At 38.5% G+C, this 22,038-nt stretch overlaps 1 protein-coding gene across 5 annotated transcripts in view; it reads left to right on the top strand.

The window, feature by feature from the left end:
- Positions 1-22,038, top strand: part of Hpse2 (heparanase 2) — a 601,936-nt gene that overhangs the window by 246,130 nt on the left and 333,768 nt on the right. The window lies entirely within an intron of this gene.

Here is a 22,038-nt window from a genome sequence, read left to right as displayed (position 1 = left end):
GGCATGCTGGGAGACCCTGGTGGGCAGGTCTGCCTTGACATATTAAGTAGGCATCTCAGTTAGCTATTTGTCCCAAGTTTGAGACCTGACAGACAGTTGTCACAAGGACCATCCTGTCTGGCTGCTCGAGTTTATCCTAAATGAGGGTTATGGTATTATATCATACCATACACAGGCGCCTGAAGTTCTATTCTTCAGGTATGCTGCTTTGCGGACACATGGGCTGCTGTTACCTATAGATTATTGAATGTTCTGGGTTCAGCAAGTCTAAGGAAATGTTCCTGATTAGAAAATATTTCAATCTGTTTTTTTATGGTCAAATTTTCCAGAAATAGTTAATTCTGAAATTCATTATCAGGATACAAAAAGTATATTTTACCCCCCAAAATAAGAGCCAGCTAATTTTGTCTGAGATGTGGAGAGTAGCAGCTTCTCCATGGTAGCATTCTCTGGAGCACTGTTCTTCATCTGCCAGATGGCTTCAGTCGGAGCTGTCATCTACAGCAGAGCTGCTTGCTTTATATTTTCCTGCTTAACCGAAGCCCTCTGTAAGCATGGACATGTTCTCAGGCCTGAATGGAGAACTGTCACTTCCTGTCCTGTCTTCTTCTCTGTCAGCTAGAAGGATATGGTTGATAAAAGTTTAAAAAAACAATCAAATGAATAAGGCCATAGGATGTGTGTGTGCGTTTTAAAGTAGAGAAATGGACAATGATGTCATTAGCAGATTGATTACATAACACCAGATCCCATGAGATGGGTTTAGCGAATCATACATCTGAAGTTCTTTAACATTCCAAGTATACAGCACATAGTGCTTGTGAAATGATGGTGAGACTTTATCATCTTTACTGAGAACCTGGTCTGAATTCACAGATAAGTACCAACCTTCTAGCCTTACATACTTACTTACTTACTTATTTATTTATTTATTTATTTATTTATTTATTTATTTATTTATTTATTTTAAGTCCCAATATCAGTGCCTCCATCCTCCCGGATTCACTTTAAGTCCCAATATCAGTGCCTCCGTCCTCCCGGTACTTCATCACACAGATTCTCCACCAAAGTGGCTCTGGGGATGGGAGGGGGTTGATGAAGACATCCCGTTTAGGACTGAGTGCTCCAAAGTATCTCACTCTGAAACATTTCTAGTTGTGGGTCTCTATGTTAGTTCCAGTCTATTACAAGAAAAAAAAAGCATTTTTGATGAAAGCTGAGCAAGGCATTTATTTATGGGTACAGCAGTATGTCATTGGAGATCATTTTATTGCTATGTCCTTTTTGCTGAATAATAGTAGTAGGTTTTTCATCAGCCAATGATCTGTGTAGTCTCAGGTTCTTAACCACTTTAGCAGAGTCAGGTATTGCTTCTTATCTCATAGAGGGGACCTTAAATTCAATCAGAAAATAGTAGGTTACATAGGAACATTTGTGACACTATTGTATGAGTATCCTGATTTACCACCTATTATTAGAGACCTTTAGTTATGCCAGTAAACAGCCTCCTTACAACTTTTAAGTGGTTACCTAATAGTCTGTCACATGGGTCTGGTTTATTGATGCATCTGTATGATTGACATTTCTTTTCTGCTTGTTTAAAAACTTTAACTGAAGAGGTAGTACCTTTTTGCATACATTTTTGTCTGCACTTCAGCATATTTGGTAGGTGAAACTGAAGTTACCAAGTTAAAAATATTAGATTAAAAAATACCATATTTTACTACTTACAGAAGAATATTGTGTTCCTTAATGGTGTTTTGTAAAAATAAAGAAAAAGAATATAAAAAGTTTATTGTGCAAAAGTTATAAGCTAATGAAACAACAGATCCTGAAATACAATACTTGAATACAAGATCCTTAAATACAATACATTAGTAGATTTTTGTTTTGTTTTAAAGTAAGGATCAGATATCTGACTAAGTGTCAGGGACACATTACTTCTCTTTGTGTGTCCATTTTCTTGTCACTTCCAAGTCACTTTGATGCCACTTTGATTAGAAGGAGAAAAAAAATCCTTGGTGTCCATGCAGCTCTAAGTCTAGAGCTGACCTGCTCTCATCTGCACTCCACTGTCTGAGGGTGCGGGAATGGTGGAGGAAAAGAGACAAGACTTGAATGGATAGCATTGGTATCTAACATCCCATTCAAGGTCTTGCTTGCAAGGTCAACCCTTTAAATTGATCTCCTTCCTGAGAGCCACTTGTACAAATATTTGGAAAATGAATAATAGTATTGACTTTTTATGTACCTACTATATACTGTCTAGCATTTTGTTATTAAATAGTCTAGCTTTGAGTATTTTTGAAGCTCATGGTGTATAATGAAATGTTTTCTTCAGAGAACATGTTGCGAACACTGCAGGTCAGTGACAAACATTCTTCTTTACTCTTTCACATGTTGATTGCTTAATGTGAGATCATGGTTTCCCTATCTATCCACAGTATTTCTGTAGTCAAAATTTTAAGTTAGCATACAAAGAAATGGGTTCATTGAGGTATTTTTATACATATATGCCATTGTATTTTTATCTTATTCATCTCTCTCCCATTGTCTTTCCCATCCCCATTAATGCTCCCTGACTCCTGATAAATAATTCCTCTCCTATTTTCATGTCAAATGCATCCAATTAATATCTAGTTTCTATTTTCCTTCCTCTCCTAGTCTCTTCTATTTCCTGGTTCCTCTTCCTCTTTTTCTCCTCCTCCTCTTCCTCTTCTTCAACTTCTATCTTCTATTCCTTCTTCTATCTTCTTCTCCTTCTATCTTCTTCTCCTCTTCCCTCCCTCCCTCCTTCCTTCCCTTCCTCTCCTGACACACAGAAATCTAGATTTTTGCATATGACGGAAAATGCCTCTATTTTTCTGAGTTTGGCTTATTTTGCTTAACATAATGTTCTTTCGTTCCAGCCATTTTCTTGCAAGTACTGTGATTTTTTTTACAGCTGACTTTAATCCCAATATGTGTATATGTGTGTGTGTGTACCACTTTATATTATTCATTTATCTGTTGACAGTTTTTCAATTTACTTACCATTGTGAATTATGTCATATAAATGAGGATAAGAAAGTACCTCTGTGGCATGTTGAGTCCTTCTGGCACATACTTGAGAGTGCTATAGCTGTCAGTATACATGTCTGTTTGTGTGTGTGTGTGTCTTAGTGCAGTAAGACAGTTGGAAGATATAAACAGGATAGTTAAAAAAAAAAAAAAGAAAAGAAAGAAAGAAAGAAGTCAAAGTCTTCCTCTTTGCAAGAACATCTTATACTTAAAGACCCCAAAGATTTACCAGAAAACTCCCAATCAATTCTTTGAACAAAATAGTAGAATACAAAATCAAATTTTTAAAATCTGGCACCAATTTTGGGACTAAGAACCTGTGGTTAGAAAGGTTATAGGCCCCACAGGAGTGCCTCCTCCTACTATTTTGCTAAGTGGATATAGTATTAAATTAACTGTAACAACTTCCCATTATACTTATTAGGTCAGTGCCTCTCTGAAACCTCATCAGACAGGCTTCTATTTGCTGTATTTGTGGTTAATGCAGAGATCCATAACTGGTCAATGGGCAGAGAATAAAACGAGACCATGAATGCTCAGTACTAAATGGGCCATCTGTATCACATCCTTTCTTTGGAAGGCTCAGGGGTCACTGTAGAAGAGGAAAATGAAAGATGGGGAGAACCAGAGGCAGTAAATGACTACAAGAGCACAATGTTTTCCAAACACAGCTACATGAATGCTTATATAAACTCAAAGATGGGACAGCATACGCAATACCTATGCTTAAGACAGACCAAATCTCAGCATGAAGAAGGCATGCTGCTATTATTCCCACCCTTAGCCAAAGGCTGTTGTCAGTTGATGACTGCTGGGAGAGAGAGAGAGTCTGTTTTCTTTATGAGTTCATCCCTTTGTAGACTGACTATGCTCCAGTGGAAAGCCACGCATTCAACAATACATTTTGGGGGGGGGAGGGGTTCAAGACAGGGTTTCTCTGTGTCCATGCATATTTTTTAAAGAACACAAAGTTGGGTGGGTAGGGAAGGGGCAGATCTGGGAAGAGTTGTGGGAAGAAGCTGAATATAGTTAAAAATATGTAATTTTAAAAACTAAGAATAGGTGTGTACATAATCATACACATGTATGCATACACATATTTTAAGTGGTAAGTAAATTGTTCAGTCTTTCAAATGCATAACACAAATACTTCTCTATATAGGTACATATACATATTAATGTATATATCTAAAATAATCTTCAACTCATTAATGCATTGTGGATACTCTAACTTGTTAGTGAATGAAACATTTAATTTAAATAATTAACTAATTATAATCATATCATTATAATTATATTGTAATTATAAAACTGGTAATGCAGAAGCTGGGGAAATGTCTTAGTGGATAAAATTCTTACTGTATGCATTTGAGGATCTGAGTTTGGATCCCATGTGAAAAATAAACTGGGCCTAGTGGCAAATCCAGTGCTAGGGAGTGGAGACAGACTCATCCCACAAGTCATTGGCCAGACAGTAGAGATGAAATGGCTCACTCCAGCTTTAAATGGGAGACCCTGCCTCAAAAAAAAGAAGGTGGGGGAAGTGATTGGGGAAGACATCCAGATGTCAATACTTGCTCTCACATGCTTGCACAGGTGAACACACACACACACACACACACACACACACACACACACTGACATATATAAATGCTGCAGGTATGGCTCTTCAAATGCAAAATATATTCTTGTGTCCTTAATTGAAAACCTTTACATAACACTGGTCTAGGCTGATCTCTGGGCTTCACAAATGATGATGTTAAGATTTTCCATTTGGTTGAATATGAGCTTTTCTTTTTCAAGGATTAAACTTCCTTAAACATGCCAACTTATTCTTAATGTTGTTCATGTTATTCTATCTTGCTTGAATGACCTGCCATATTACCTCAAGCCATCCTGCTTTTAACAGTCCTCTGCTGCTCATTTCCATCCAAAGGTTGCTTTCTCCTGGGATCCTTTGCATCCCATTTCCTAAGTCTAAATAATTTTGTTTTCAGAATCCCTATTTGAGATCTTCTCTGGTCTCCAGAAATACGTGACTTGTCTTTGATAGGGACTGCTTATAAGGATGCTATTTATATTTTCTAAAAAACATATTGTACACAAAGCAGCTTTTCTTAAAAAACAAAAACAAAAAATTCTGAAAAATATATCACATTTAACAAGATATATAATCCTAGATGTTATCGATATATAGAGGCTTAGGCAATCATTTGCTTCTCTGAGGGTCCCCAGGCAAAAAAAGTAGATCGCTATCTCTTTTTGAAAGCAATCTGAGTCCCAATATTCTGTGATATGTCTGTGAAAATATTCTACTTCCTCTGCATTAAGGAGAACCTCTCATCATCTCGATTTCTAACATCATATTATGTGTAAATATCGTCTTAGGGTTTCTTTTGCTGTGAAGAGACACTGTGACTGTAGCAATTCTTATAAAGGAAAATATTTAATTGGGGCTGTCTTACCGTATCAGGGGTTTAGTCCATTATTGTCATGGTGAGAAGCATGGCAGCATGCAGGCAGACATGGAGCTGGAGAAAGCTGAGAGTTCTATATCCTGATCTGCAGGTCATAGAAGGAGACTGAACTACACTAGGCCTAGCTTGAGTATCTGAGACCTCAAATCTGCCCCTATAGAGACACAGTTTCCTCCAACAAGGCCATGCCACCTCATGGTGCCACTCTCTTTGATTCAAGCATTCACAAGAATTTATAGGGTTGCAGAGATGGCTCAGCGGTTAAGACCACCAACTGCTCTTCCAGAGGTCCTGAGTTCAATTTCCAGCAACCATATGGTGGTTCTCAACTATCTGTAAAAGGATTTGATTCCCTTTTCTGGTGTGTTTGAAGAGAGCAATGGTGTACTCATATATATAAAATAGATAAATTTTTAAAAAAGAGTTTACAGGGACCTTTTCTTATTTAGACTACCACAAATATATATATATATATACACAGAGAAACAGTAGCACACATACACGTGTGTGCACACACACACACACACCACCCCAGAAAGGGGGGAGGAACAATGAGATATTGAGACCTTGTTTAACCACATTTGAGCTGTGTAACTCTAGAAAAACTGCTGTATTTTTTAAGCCTTAATTTTTCTTCTAATCTGTTAAATGAACATAGTACTTTTTAACAGCATTATCATGAAGGTTAATTAAGATGACAAATTTGACTCTTAATGTAAGCTCAAGTCATTAAGCTTATAAATAATGTTAAACTTAATCATAAGATTGTTCTAACAATATACCATTTGGTGGAGAAATCTTTTTTAACTCACATAAATTTTGTGTTAATCCCTTTTCTTGTTTCTGTGACAAAGTACTTGGTAAAAAGCAACTTAAGGAAGAAGGGTTTTATTTGGGCTCACAGTATAACAAGGGGTATAGTCTTTCATAGTGAGGAACACATTGCATTTAATATAGGAAACTAAGGGGCATGACTTCTGGTACTCAACTCCCTTTCCTCTTTTTCCCTTTTATTCACTCCTGACTCAACCATAGTACAGTGATGCTTATGCTTTGGTTGAGCCATCTTTCCTGAATTGAACCTCCCTGGACACACTCACCCTGCCAAAGGTATGGCTCCTAGGTTATTCTAAATCCAGCCAAGTTGACAGTGAAGATTAAAGTCATATCTCACACCTTTATATTAACTTGTCTTCCATATCTGTGTCGTGTGGTTTTTTTTAACCCATATCATTTGTCTCTAAAATAAATTATTCAAAATTCTTTCATAGCTCCTCTAATTTTCTTTCAACACTTTTAGCTCTTCTCCAGATTTTCCATGCCTTATTTACTTGTTAGGTGTTGAGTTAACCACCATAACCACGGAAGAATCTGACCAACAGCTAATGTTCCTAAATACCCTGAGTCCTGCAGTGTTGGTGATAGCACATTCTCTTCATAAGAAAACTAAATGGAAAGTATCCATTTTCTGGAAAGCAGATTATAAGATGGAAATTGAAGATGAAGGCTTGCTGGAGGAAATGCACTGTAGGACAACATTTCTGGTCTCAAAGGCAGGTACAATTTGACAAAGGGAGATTTTGACCTGTCATGAACTTAAGAGCTCATGAACTCTTTCAGAAACTTGGAGATGGGATGGTTTCCAGAGCAGAAGTGAGGAACCGGATTTTCAAACAACCCTCAGACTGTCCATTTGTTGCATGTAGACTGGGTGACCTTGAGAGACAATTCCTTTCAGCCAAGGACAGTTCCAGAAAAGAGATGTTATCTATGGGTCCTTAGTCAAGGAGTTGAGTCTTTCTATAACAAATGGACATATAGTGGGCACAGCATAGAATCCATTACAGCTTGTTTGGGTTTGATTTTCATGACCCCAGATGACACTACAGTCTGCCATTCAGAGTAAAACTTATTATTTTAGTTGCCAGGTCTTTCTTCTGTTGTGATTTGAATGAAAATGTCCCCTTAGGCTCATAGGACGTGACACTATTAGGTGGTATGGCCTTGTTGGAGTAGGTGTGGTGTTGTTGGAGGAAGTGTGTCACTGGGGGTGAGCTTTGAGGTTTCATATGCTAAAGCCAGGCCCATTGTCACTCTCTTCCTGCTGCTTGCTGATCCAGAGTTGAACCCTCAGGTCCTCCCGTACCATGCCTGCACACCATCATTCTTCACTCCATGATGATGATGGAGTAAACTGCTGAGACTATAAACCAGCCCTGATTAAACAGTTTCCTCACTAAAAGCTGCCATGTCATGGTGTTTCTTTGCAGCAACAGAAACCCTAAGACAATCCCATTTTATATTCTGCTCTAGAGTCTAAAATGGTAGAGTACATATGAACATAGCCTAGGAACGCTCATTTCCTTCTTTGAACTGTACCATCCTATCCTGGTTTTGAAATTCATTGAGAAAACCAATTAGTTATAATGCTTATCTGAGACAGAACCACTGGAATGGCAATAGTAGTTAAGCTCTCCACTAAGCTGTCATTCTCACTGGCATTCATCTTCACTTCAACTGCTTTCCAGTCTCAGAGAGGAATGGATTTATTGTTTTTCTTTGGCTTTTAGAGCACATTACTAGCTTTATACCCACTGGATTACAAGGAAGGTTGGGCCAGGCAGTGGTTATTGTAAAGGATCGATATGAGCTCACACAGTAGAGCTCACACTTCACAAATGCCTTTATACTTTTCTTCGCATTTAATTATCACAGTGGCCCTGTGAAATGTGTAGTATTGTCTGTATGTTACAGTTAAAAACCAGGGACTAAAGATGCCTAAGTAGCTTAGTCAAGACCCCAGTTCTACTCCCTTAATCTAAGTCTCCTGACACTAATTACAAAGTTGTCCTCACTTAGCACTTCCATGTGCTTCAGTTATGACACATACTGACATATCTTAAATCTGTGAATTCCTTACCAGGCTGTAAACTTCACAGTGGCAGACAGTAGGTCTACTTGACTTTCTACCTTAGATGTTTAACATGTAACAGATCTGACTCTGATGTGACTGCTCAACAGTATTACTTTGTCAAGTCATCAAATGATACAGAAAACTCCTCATAAATGATTGTTGTATAAGTGTAAAGATGAAATAGAAGCCCCGAAGAAAACCTCAGAAGCAGGTCTCACGTACACAAAAGAAAAAACTGTAAATAAGAAACTGAAAAACCACTAAAAGAGAAGAGAAAGTGGGATTACTTCTTTTTTCATCTTTTTTATTAGATATTTTCTTTATTTACATTTCAAGTGCTATCCCTATTCCTAGTTTCTTCTCTGAAAATCCCCTATCCTCCCCCCCCTCAGCTTCCCCCTGCTCCCCAACCCACCCACTCCTGCTTGCTGGCCCTGGCATTCCCCTATACTGGGGCAGAGAGCCTTTCCAGGACCAAGGGTCCTCCCATTGGTGGCCAACTAGGCCCTCCTCTGATGGGATTACTTCTTGACCACAGGGCTGAAGAACTACAGGAGAGAGAAAGGAGACTAAATACAGTCTTTGCTTTAAGTTTAAATTGTCTTTACAATTTTCTTGAGACACACTCATTTGATTTCATTCATTTAAAGTATACAACTCTGAGCTGAGGAGATGGTTCACTATTTAAAGTGCTTACTGTGCAAGCATAAAAAACTGTCTAAACCCATAGTATATGTGTAAAAGCATGGCAGTGTGCACCTGTAGCTCCAGTACTAGAGACAGAAGGATCCTGTGCTGGCTGGTCAGTAGACGTGGCTAAGATGGTGATCTCTATGAGTGTGAGTGTGAGTGTGAGTGTGAGTGTGTGTGTGTGTGTGTGTGTGTGTGTGTGAACGAGAGAGAGAGAGAGAGAGAGAGAGAGAGAGAGAGAGAGAGAGAGAGAGAGAGAGAGAGAGAAGGTGAAGGGGGGAGGGGAAGAGAGAGAAAGAGATAAGAGGCAAGGAACCTGTCTCAAACAATAAGATGGAGAGTGATGGAAGAAGACACCGAATGCTGACCTCCAGCCTTCAAACACGCACAGTACATGGATACACGCACACACTTGCATACACCAAACACACAAAATATAAGAAATAATGTATACAACTGTTGGCTTTTTATATGAGTAAAGTTTTTATTTACACAATAATCTATTTTAGAACATATCCACTTAGTCCAGAATAAATATCTGTAATCATTAATGACCACCCCCAACTCCTACCCACAATGCCCTCAATCACCACTACTCCACAATCCCTTGATCCACTTAGGTGATCACTAGCTACCTACTTATTTTATATATTTACTTTGTGGACATTTCATATGAATGGAGTCCAGTAAGCTGTGATATTTTGTGATTTTCTTTATTCACTTAATACTCTACTCAGTTTTCACCTTGTAAAATTGATATGCCATCTTTAATTGATCAGCTACGGACTGTCATTGAGGCTACTTATATTTTTCAGCTGTTATGAGTAATCCTGCTATGAGCATTATGTTTAAGATTTTATATATTACATGTTTTTATTTCTCTTGGTTCTCTAAGACTAAATTTTTTTAGGTAACTATTTTTAAGCATTTGAGGAAAATTATCCTCTTTCTACTCATCTGTTCATCTATTAATCTTTACTTTTAATATTTTCACAAAACTTGTAAAAATAACTATATTTAAGTCTTATATATTTTTAACATACAGATTATTCATTAAAGGCTATTTTTTTGTGGACTAGTGAGATGACTCAGCAGATAAAGGTACTGCTCCCAAACCTGGTACGTGAGTCTGACCCCCAAACCTACATGGTAGAGGAGCAAACTGAATCCCACAAATTGGTCTCTGACCTCCATTTACATGTTATGGTTGTATTCACACACACACACACACACACACCACACATACACACACACACACACCCCCACACCACACATATACACACACACACACACACCACACACACACACACACACACACACACACACACACACACACACACACACACCACACATACACACACACACACCACACACACACACACAAGCATGTGTGCACACACAAATATTATTTGTATGTATAGAGTTGAATTTTTCATATAAATTTTGCATGCATGAAATGTGCAAATAACACATATACATTCATCGCTTCAATAAATGCATACAGTTTTGTCTCTGTCTTAGGTCTTTAAGATGACAGTGTAGAGCCCCCTATTTTGCAGAGGATGCTGGTGTCCAAGAGGGATTATACCTTGTTCAAAGTCAAGGAGAGAGCAGAACACTCACTGTGACTTACATCATCCAAAACTTAGGTTACACAGTCGCTATGATTCACAGTCAATACCCAGACCTAACGTTAAAGTCACCCTTGACCTACATATTGTACATAGACTTAAGCAAAGTGAGATTTTATATACCAAGCAATAAAGTATACTTTTGGGCCACCTCATGTAACAATTGAAAATCTAGCTAAGGTTAAGAGCTATTCTCACTTCTCTATTTAGTTTGCAAAATAATATTAAAGTTCTGTTTCCACTAATACTTGGTTCAGAATGTCTCTTTCCCACTCCTTCATCCGTATTACTTGTTTTCCAATGGCGGCATTTGTGGTTGAGGGTCAGATGCTAGGAAAGAGTGAAATAATGGCTGTGTGAGTTGTGGTTACACTAACAGCTTACAGAAGTGTCAGGCAAAATCTAAGGGGAATTAAGAACACCAGAGACTACTGAATACCCAGTGCTGACCAGGCTGGGTAAGAAAGCTAAGAATTATGCTGATAATTCTAATTCAAGCATCTGCCCTGTGCCAGAAATTGCATGGCGTGCTTTACACTGATTATCTGCTTATCGTCTTACTTCTTCCAATGCTGTTATTGTGAGTACTTAACCATGGAGGAAACCAAGGCTTAAAATGATTAAGTATCTTGCTCAAGTTTGCTTATAAATGATATAGCCAGAATTCAATTCGAGTCCTGTCTGATCTGACAGCTCATGTTACAACTCTCTCTCTCTCTCTCTCTCTCTCTCTCTCTCTCTCTCTCTCTCTCCTCCACTGTCTCTAAGATACACATCTTTTTATATATTAGGCTGTCAAATCAGATTGTGTTAGTGTAGCTCAGAAGGCAGAATTTTGATCAAAACTGGCCATTAGAGGGAAGTTTATTTAGAGGTTTTAATGACATGGGAGGTTTTTCTGACAGTGCTGTCAAGAAGTTGGCAAGGCAATGCTATCTGGCAGAAGAAATAGTTAGGTATTTGCATATAGTCAAAGATCAGACTTTCTCAAAAACTCCCCAAAATGCCATCATGTGGAGGAACTTCATGAGGAAGAACTAAGTCACAACAAATTTGCTATTTCCAATGGCATGTATTTGGCAGTTTATAGAATCAAATGCTACACTACTAAGCAGACCCAATGCATTTATATACACTCCAAAAGTGCTCCCAAGCTCCTCTCCAACGAACAGCATGCCGCCCCACCCCTAGGAGATCCAGGGCAAAAATGAGGGAAAGCACTAATGGTTTTCCTATAAATTATGTTCGTTTTTTTCCAGAGTTCCGTGTAAAAAGAATCAGAGTAACTGAGCTGATTCTCTGATTCTCAGAACAGTGAACCGAGCCATTCATGCTATGTACCCAGCATGCATTGTACTTTACTGCTGAGTAATTCTCCTTACATAGCCATACACCTACTGATACTGATTTCTAGATTTGAGCTACTGTGAATAAAACCACTATAAATATTTGTGGGTTTTTTTATATCAACATTTCTTTCAATAAATGCATAAGAATAGAATTCATGTGGAATGAAAGACATTGCAACACTCCAAAGTGGTTGTACTATGCTGTCTTCTTACCAGCCATATGACTAAAGTGTTACGTTCGCCAGTGTTCAGCATGGTCAGTCTTTGACAGCTGATCTGATAGACATGTAGTAGTAGTTTATTATTCATGGTCTTTCAACAGCTTTGGTGGATGTAATTGACATGCAGTAATATTCACTTCAGATCATCAATCTGTTGAATTTAACTTAAGCATATACCAATAAAGCCATTAGCATCACCAATATTTTATATAGCATCCTGAAAGGTTTCTCATACACTTTTGTGACTGTTCCTCCAATGTCTCTTATCGTCTGCTCTGTCACTATAGATTAGTTTAAATTTTCTAGAATTGTATATATAATGGATTATGGTTTATACTCTGGTTTTGACTCATAATTATTTTGATACTTTCTTTTATTTATTAATTTTTGGTTATTTTATTTATTTACATTTCAGGTTTTATTCCTCTTCCCAGTTTCCCCTCTGCAGCCCCCTATCCCATCCCCCCTACCCCTGCTTCTATAAGGGTGCTCCCCCACCCACCCACTCCTACCTTGCCTCCCTGGCATTCCCCCTATGCTGTGGCATCGAGCCTTCACAGAATCAAGGACCTCCCCTCCTATTGATGCCCGATATGTAGCCATCCTCTGCTACATATGCAGCTGGAGCCATGGTCCCTCCATGTGTACTCTTTGTCCTTGGGAGCTTGGGGGGGGGCTGTTTGGTTGATATTGTTGTTTTTCCTATGGGGTAGCAAACCCCTTCAGCTCCTTCAGTCCATGCACCAGGGTTAACAGTACTGAGGGAAAAACAAACAAACAAGCTTCCCTTTCCCAGAAGCAATCAAATGTCAGTACCTCTTCAGATATGGTTGGGACTTTGTATCTACCTCTTTCTCCACACTAGGGATTTGCTTGGTCTAATGATTAATGTTGTGTATTTTATAGGTTTATTTACTATTCCTATGTCCATATTACTAAAGTCTTTGTTCAAATACTTTGCTGATTTCAATTTTTTCCTATTTTACATTTAACTTTTTAGGGAATCTACATCTTAATGATATTTAATATTTCAATTAATAATCATGGCATAATCTTAGTATTTAGTTCTTTTATTAATTTCCTGTTATGTGTTTTAGTATTCCTGGTTTTCATGATAAATATGTTTATCTTATAAGAAACTGTTCCACCATTTTCCACATTAGCCATATCCCACCAGTGACTTGGAAGAGATCACTCATGTGTCACCAGGACTTGATATTGTCAATAATTTGTACTTTGGACATATATAATTTTTTTTAGAATTTCACACATTACTACTGTATTTATATCATTTCCATTCCTACCACCATCTCCTACTCCTCCAATGTCCCTACTCCTTCTGCAGGCATAACCTCTTTTAAGATCATCTTTGCTCTATTATTTCTAAACACATGCACACACTCATATCCTACTGAGTCCATTGGTGTTGCTCTTAAGTATTTAGGGATGATCACTTGGGTTAGATAACCTATTAGAAGGCTCATCCATCAATAAAACTGATTGTCCCTCTTTTGGCAGCCACTGATTACTTGTAGGTCTTCATTGAGGGGTGGGGCCTTGCTTCATTTCTCCACTTCTCATAGGAAGGTTGACTAATATGGTCATTATACAGAACTTGGCTAGTTAGCCAAATCATTGAGATTTCATGGATGCTGCATCTCTGTCATGGTTAGATCATAGTACTTAACATCAGGAATCTCGATCCTTTGCTTCTTCAAAATGTTTGCTTCCTCTTCAATGAATTCTCTGAAGCTTGGGTCTACAGACTGCATTGTGGCTGTATCAACTGGGGCTTGGGACCACACCATCAGTTATTTTTTCCATTTTAACCAATTGCAAATCACTGTAGTAATCTCCTGTTGCAAAAAGCTGGGGGAGTATTTTTTGTTATTGTTTGTTTTGGTTTTGGTTTGGTTTCTGATGAGGATTGAGAGCTATGGTAATCTGTGGGTGTAAGGATAAGCGTTTAAAATATAGTTAGATGTTATGTTGGAAAATGACTGTTGTGTAGTTTCCTTGGGATTTATGATAGCTCTTGCAATAGATAGTTATCTAGGTTTATTATAGTACCAGTTATAAAATCTCTGCTATTGAACAAAACTTAAAACCCAAGTGAGATTTTGGTTAAGATTTTGTCAGATTTATCACAAGCACTTTTTAAAAATTATTTTGCTGGAGTTGTAATTTTTTTTTAGGAATCTAGGTTATTTCCCTTAATATGATGATATCCAACATTGTCTATTTTTCCTTAAAATTATGTAATTTCTTTAGTCTTTATGATCCAATAAAATTTCACTGTTTCATATATATGTATTAATAAATTATATATACATATATCAGTGTCTTTTTCTTTGGTAATTTCACACATGTATACAAAGTATTTAAATCATTTTCACCTCATTCCATCCCTCTAGCTTCTCTCAGACCCACCCTATATCCCTCTCCCAACCTCTGTCCTCTCATTCACAACCCAGAGTTCATTAGTTCTGTCCCTATGTGCATTCTTTTGTTTTTGTTTTTGTTTTTTGTTGTTGTTTATTTTCCTAATGAGATTTATTGTTTCTGACAACCTTGTGATCACAGTTGTCTTGATTCCACTTATTATTGTTAGCCTTTCATATAGTACATCCTTCCCGCATCCTCCTTCCTTTCACTCTTCCCAGTTCACCACTACCTTCCCCTGAGCCCCCAGACCCACTGTTCCTTCCTCTCCCTTTACAAAAGGGTAGGTCTCCCAGGGATATCAACTGAACACAGCATAACATGATGCACCAAGATTAGGCACGAACCTTCCTAGCAAGGCTTCCCAAGGCAACCCTGTTAGAGCAAATGGGTCCCAAGAGCAGAAGGAAGAGTCAGAGGCACCCCACCTCAGTCCCACAACCCCCGCCAAGCTAAACAACCACAGTATGTATGCAGAGGACCTAGTGTAGACCAATGTAGGCTACAGGATTGTCCCTTCAGTCTCTGTGATGCCCTATGAGTCCTACTTAGTTGATTGTGTAGGTTGTATTTGCCAAGTATCCTCCACCCCTCTGGTTTCTACAATCCTTACTTTCTTCCCTGGGGTTCCCTGAGCTCTACCTAATGTCTGGCTGGGGGATCTCTACATTTGATCCTATCAGTTGCTGGAAGAAGCCTCTCTGGTGACAATTGTGCTAGTTGTGCCAGGCGCTGACCCACTGACCCATGAGTACAGCAGAATATCATTAGAAAACATTTCACTGCTTTTTTTTTTAAGTCAGTCATGCTTGGTTCTACCCTATATCCTGGGACATTCTGCTTCTGGTTCTTGGTCATCCTGGCAGTGTTGGGCATGGGTTCCCTCTCTTGGTGTGGGCTTCAAGTTAGACCAGTCATTGTTTGCCCACTCCCACCAGCTCTGAGCCACCATTGCCCAACCAGCACATGTTACAGGCAGGACAGGCTGTAGGTGGAAGGTTTTGTTACTAGGTTAATGTGCCAGCCTCACCACTGGAAGCCTTGCCTGGTTACAGAAGATGGCTGGTTCAAGCTCTGTATCCTTTATTACTAAGTGTTCTCACTACGGTCACCCTCATAGGTTCTAGGAAGTTTCTACTGCATTAGGAGTTCATATCAAATCAAATGCTTCCTAATTCCAGTTATCCTTCCACTTACTCTCTCCCTCTATCTTCCTCTCCACCACCTGATCCCTGCTGTTCCCATCACCACAGACCCCAAGTCCACTTGCATAATCTATTCTATTTCTTCTTCCCAGGAAGATATATGCCCTGCCCCTGAGCACTCCTTGTTATTTAGCCTCTCTGGATCTGCAGATTGTAGCAGCTTTACTTACCAGCTAATACTCAGTTATAAATGAGCACATATCACAATTATCTTCTGGCTCTATGTTTCTCACACAGAATGATTTTTTTTTCTAGTTCCATCTGTTTGCCTGCAGATTTCATGATGCCATTTTTTTCAAACAACTGAGTAATACTCCATTGTGTAAATGTACCATATTTTCTTTATTCATTCTTTAGTTGAAGAATACCTAGGTATTTTCCAGTTTCTGGCTATTTTGAATAAATCTACAGTGAATATAGTTGAACAAGAGTTGTTGTAGTAGGATGGTACATCCTTTGGTATATGCCCAAGAGTGGTATAGTTGAGTCTTGAGGTAGATTGATTCTGAATTATCTGAGGAACCTCCACAGTGGCTGTCTGAGTTTGTACTCCCATCAGCAATGGAGTGTCCCTTTGCTCCACAGCTTGCCAGCAACAGTTGTTACTTGTGTTTTTTATCTTCACCATTCTGATGGGTGTAAGTAGTTTTTATTTGCATTTCCCTGATGGCTAAGAATGTTGAACTTTTCTTTTATTCTTTCAGTGTTCCTTAGGCATTTGTGATTCCTCTTTTTAAAATTATCTGTTTAGATCTATATTCTATTTTTAATTAGATTATTGCTTCATTTTTGTGCTGTATTCCTTAATTGCTTTGCCCCTTTGTTTCTCTTACTTTTTTGCCACCTCAATGATGCTCTTTATAAGGTATTATATTCATAATTTAATATTTGTAACATGTCAAGTAGTGTTTGTAGAATGTAATTTGGTTTTTGTCTAGAAACACTGCAGATATTTTAATATCTGTTTTCTTAGCTGATGACTCTATTAATTTGCCTATGTAAAAATACATTGCCTTTTATCTTCAAGAGAAAGGAGTTATTTGACTAGCTTTTTGAGAGTATACAAATTACTTAATTGTTTTAACTGCATTCTAAAACTGAAAATGATATTGTGTGCAAGAATTAAATGGCAGACATAACACCCTATTGAACAGCACATGGTAAGTACACATTAGCCTCCAACCTGATCTAATATAGAGAACAACTTTACAAAGGCTTAGCATTGAAGGTAAGAGAATCTTAATGTGGCTTCTTTCAACAATGTTCTTCTGTCACAGAAGTTAGTCTCAATTCTTGGCTACAGGATAATTAAAATCATTCAGGAGAATGAAAGATTTCATAAAACAGTTAATTTTGGTTGTTAGACAGCTGGTTGTTTGATCAGTTTGTGGTTTAGGAAGAAGGAACTGGAGCTCAGCAGAAAGGACATGGGAACAAGTTTAATTGTCCCTCAGGGTATCTTTAAATGGTTGTAGAATTCTTAGAAATGCTTGAAGTTCATAGATTATGAGATCTGGAATCTAAAGTTTATGTTATTATTTTTATTGTTTTCTATAGCTATTATCATGGTAAGCACCAATAATCATTTGTTAACTTAAGTAGAAGATGGAATCGATATCAGAATACATTGAATTTTTTATTCAAATATATGCCCAAACTCATTCTTTTTTTTCCATTTTTTATTAGGTATTTACATTTCCAATGCTATACCAGAAGTCCCTGATACCCACCCACCCCCACTCCCCTACCCACCCACTCCCCCTTTTTGGCCCTGGCGTTCCCCTGTACTGGGGCATATAAAGTTTGCGTGTCCAATGGGCCTCTCTTTCCAGTGATGGCCGAATAGGCCATCTTTTGATACATATGCAGCTAGAGTCAAGAGCTCCGGGGTACTGGTTAGTTCATAATGTTGTTCCACCTATAGGGTTGCAGATCCCTTTAGCTCCTTGGGTACTTTCTCTAGCTCCTCCATTGGGAGCCCTGTGATCCATCCATTAGCTGACTGTGAGCATCCACTTCTGTGTTTGCTAGGCCCCGGCATAGTCTCACAAGAGACAGCTACATCTGGGTCCATTCGATAAAATCTTGCTAGTATATGCAATGGTGTCAGCATTTGGATGCTGATTATGGGGTGGATCCCTGGATATGGCAGTCTCTACATGGTCCATCCTTTCATCTCAGCTCCAAACTTTGTCTTTGTAACTCCTTCCATGGGTGTTTTGTCCCCAATTCCAAGGAGGGGCATAGTGTCCACACTTCAGTCTTCATTCTTCTTGAGTTTCATGTGTTTAGCAAATTGTATCTTATATCTTGGGTATCCTAGGTTTGGGGCTAATATCCACTTATCAGTGAGTACATATTGTGTGAGTTCCTTTGTGAATGTGTTACCTCACTCAGGCTGATGCCCTCCAGGTCCATCCATTTGCCTAGGAATTTCATAAATTCATTCTTTTTAATAGCTGAGTAGTACTCCATTGTGTAGATGTACCACATTTTCTGTATCCATTCCTCTGTTGAGGGACATCTGGGTTCTTTCCAGCTTCTGGCTATTATAAATAAGGCTGCTATAAACATAGTGGAGCATGTGTCCTTCTTACCAGTTGGGGCATCTTCTGGATATATGCCCAGGAGAGGTATTGCTGGATCCTCCGGTAGTACTATGTCCAATTTTCTGAGGAACCGCCAGACTGACCTCCAGAGTGGTTGTACAAGCCTGCAATCCCACCAACAATGGAGGAGTGTTCCTCTTTCTCCACATCCACGCCAGCATCTGCTGTCACCTCAGTTTTTGATCTTAGCCATTCTGACTGGTGCGAGGTGGAATCTCAGGGTTGTTTTGATTTGCATTTCCCTGATGATTAAGGATGTTGAACATTTTTTCAGGTGCTTCTCTGCCATTCGGTATTCCTCAGGTGAGAATTCTTTGTTCAGTTCTGAGCCCCATTTTTTAATGGGGTTATTTGATTTTCTGAAGTCCACCTTCTTGAGTTCTTTATATATGTTGGATATTAGTCCCCTATCTGATTTAGGATAGGTAAAGATCCTTTCCCAATCTGTTGGTGGTCTTTTTGTCTTATTGACAGTGTCTTGTGCCTTGCAGAAACTTTGGAGTTTCATTAGGTCCCATTTGTCAATTCTCGATCTTACAGCACAAGCCATTGCTGTTCCGTTCAGGAATTTTACCCCTGTGCCCATATCTTCAAGGCTTTTCCCCACTTTCTCCTCTATAAGTTTCAGTGTCTCTGGTTTTATGTGAAGTTCCTTGATCCACTTAGATTTGACCTTAGTACAAGGAGATAAGTATGGATCGATTCGCATTCTTCTACATGATAACAACCAGTTGTGCCAGCACCATTTGTTGAAAATGCTGTCTTTCTTCCACTGGATGGTTGTAGCTCCCTTGTCGAAGATCAAGTGACCATAGGTGTGTGGGTTCATTTCTGGGTCTTCAATTCTATTCCATTGGTCTACTTGTCTGTCTCTATACCAGTACCATGCAGTTTTTATCACAATTGCTCTGTAGTAAAGCTTTAGGTCAGGCATGGTGATTCCACCAGAAGTTCTTTTATCCTTGAGAAGACTTTTTGCTATCCTAGGTTTTTTGTTATTCCAGATGAATTTGCAAATTTCTCCTTCTAATTCGTTGAAGAATTGAGTTGGAATTTTGATGGGGATTGCATTGAATCTGTAGATTGCTTTTGGCAAGATAGCCATTTTTACAATGTTGATCCTGCCAATCCATGAGCATGGGAGATCTTTCCATCTTCTGAGATCTTCTTTAATTTCTTTCTTCAGAGATTTGAAGTTTTTATCATACAGATCTTTCACTTCCTTAGTTAGAGTCACGCCAAGATATTTTATATTATTTGTGACTATTGAGAAGGGTGTTGTTTCCCTAATTTCTTTCTCAGCCTGTTTATTCTTTGTATAGAGAAAGGCCATTGACTTGTTTGAGTTTATTTTATATCCAGCTACTTCACTGAAGCTGTTTATCAGGTTTAGGAGTTCTCTGGTAGAATTTTTAGGGTCACTTATATATTCTATCATATCATCTGCAAAAAGTGATATTTTGACTTCCTCTTTTCCAATTTGTATCCCCTTGATCTCCTTTTGTTGTCGAATTGCTCTGGCTAATACTTCAAGTACTATGTTGAAAAGGTAGGGAGAAAGTGGGCAGCCTTGTCTAGTCCCTGATTTTAGTGGGATTGCTTCCAGCTTCTCTCCGTTTACTTTGATGTTGGCTACTGGTTTGCTGTAGATTGCTTTTATCATGTTTAGGTATGGGCCTTGAATTCTTGATCTTTCCAAAACTTTTATCATGAATGGGTGTTGGATCTTGTCAAATGCTTTTTCTGCATCTAACGAGATGGTCATGTGGTTTTTGTCTTTGAGTTTGTTTATATAATGGATTACATTGATGGATTTTCGTATATTAAACCATCCCTGCATCCCTGGAATAAAACCTACTTGGTCAGGATGGATGATTGCTTTAATGTGTTCTTGGATTCAGTTAGCGAGAATTTTATTGAGGATTTTTGCATCGATATTCATAAGAGAAATTGGTCTGAAGTTCTCTATCTTTGTTGGGTCTTTCTGTGGTTTAGGTATCAGAATAATAGTGGCTTCATAAAATGAGTTGGGTAGAGTAACTTCTACTTCTATTTTGTGAAATAGTTTGTGCAGAACTGGAATTAGATCTTCTTTGAAGGTCTGATAGAACTCTGCACCAAACCCGTCTGGTCCTGGGTTTTTTTTGGCTGGGAGACTATTAATAACTGCTTCTATTTCTTTAGGGGGTATGGGACTGTTTAGATGGTCAACTTGATCCTGATTCAACTTTGGTACCTGGTATCTGTCCAGAAATTTGTCCATTTCGTCCAGGTTTTCCAGTTTTGTTGAGTATAGCCTTTTGTAGAAGGATCTGATGGTGTTTTGGATTTCTTCAGGATCTGTTGTTATGTCTCCCTTTTCATTTCTGATTTTGTTAATTAGAATTTTGTCCCTGTGCCCTTTAGTGAGTCTAGCTAAGGGTTTATCTATCTTGTTGATTTTCTCAAAGAACCAACTCCTCGTTTGGTTAATTCTTTGAATAGTTCTTCTTGTTTCCACTTGGTTGATTTCACCCCTGAGTTTGATTATTTCCTGCCGTCTACTCCTCTTGGGTGAATTTGCTTCCTTTTTTTCTAGAGCTTTTAGATGTGTTGTCAAGCTGCTAGTATGTGCTCTCTCCCGTTTCTTCTTGGAGGCACTCAGAGCTATGAGTTTCCCTCTTAGAAATGCTTTCATTGTGTCCCATAGGTTTGGGTACGTTGTGGCTTCATTTTCATTAAACTCTAAAAAGTCTTTAATTTCTTTCTTTATTCCTTCCTTGACCAAGGTATCATTGAGAAGAGTGTTATTCAGTTTCCACGTGAATGTTGGCTTTCCATTATTTATGTTGTTATTGAAGATCAGTCTTAGGCCATGGTGGTCTGATAGGATACATGGGACAATTTCAATATTTTTGTATCTGTTGAGGCCTGTTTTGTGACCAATTATATGGTCAATTTTGGAGAAGGTCCCGTGAGGTGCTGAGAAGAAGGTATATCCTTTTGTCTTAGGATAAAATGTTCTGTAGATATCTGTCAGGTCCATTTGTTTCATAACTTCTGTTAGTTTCACCGTGTCCCTGTTTAGTTTCTGTTTCCACGATCTGTCCATTGATGAAAGTGGTGTGTTGAAGTCTCCCACTATTATTGTGTGAGGTGCAATGTGTGCTTTGAGCTTTACTAAAGTGTCTTTAATGAATGTGGCTGCCCTTGCATTTGGTGCGTAGATATTCAGAATTGAGAGTTCCTCTTGGAGGATTTTACCTTTGATGAGTATGAAGTGTCCCTCCTTGTCTTTTTTGATAACTTTGCGTTGGAAGTCGATTTTATCCGATATTAGAATGGCTAGTCCAGCTTGTTTCTTCAGACCATTTGCTTGGAAAATTGTTTTCCAGCCTTTCACTCTGAGGTAGTGTCTGTCTTTTTCCCTGAGATGGGTTTCCTGTAAGCAGCAGAATGTT

Source organism: Mus musculus, chromosome 19, assembly GCF_000001635.26.
Source record: "Mus musculus strain C57BL/6J chromosome 19, GRCm38.p6 C57BL/6J".
Lineage (NCBI taxonomy): Eukaryota > Metazoa > Chordata > Mammalia > Rodentia > Muridae > Mus > Mus musculus.
Note: the sequence above shows the minus strand (reverse complement) of the source record. Positions and strands in the feature narration are given on the sequence as shown.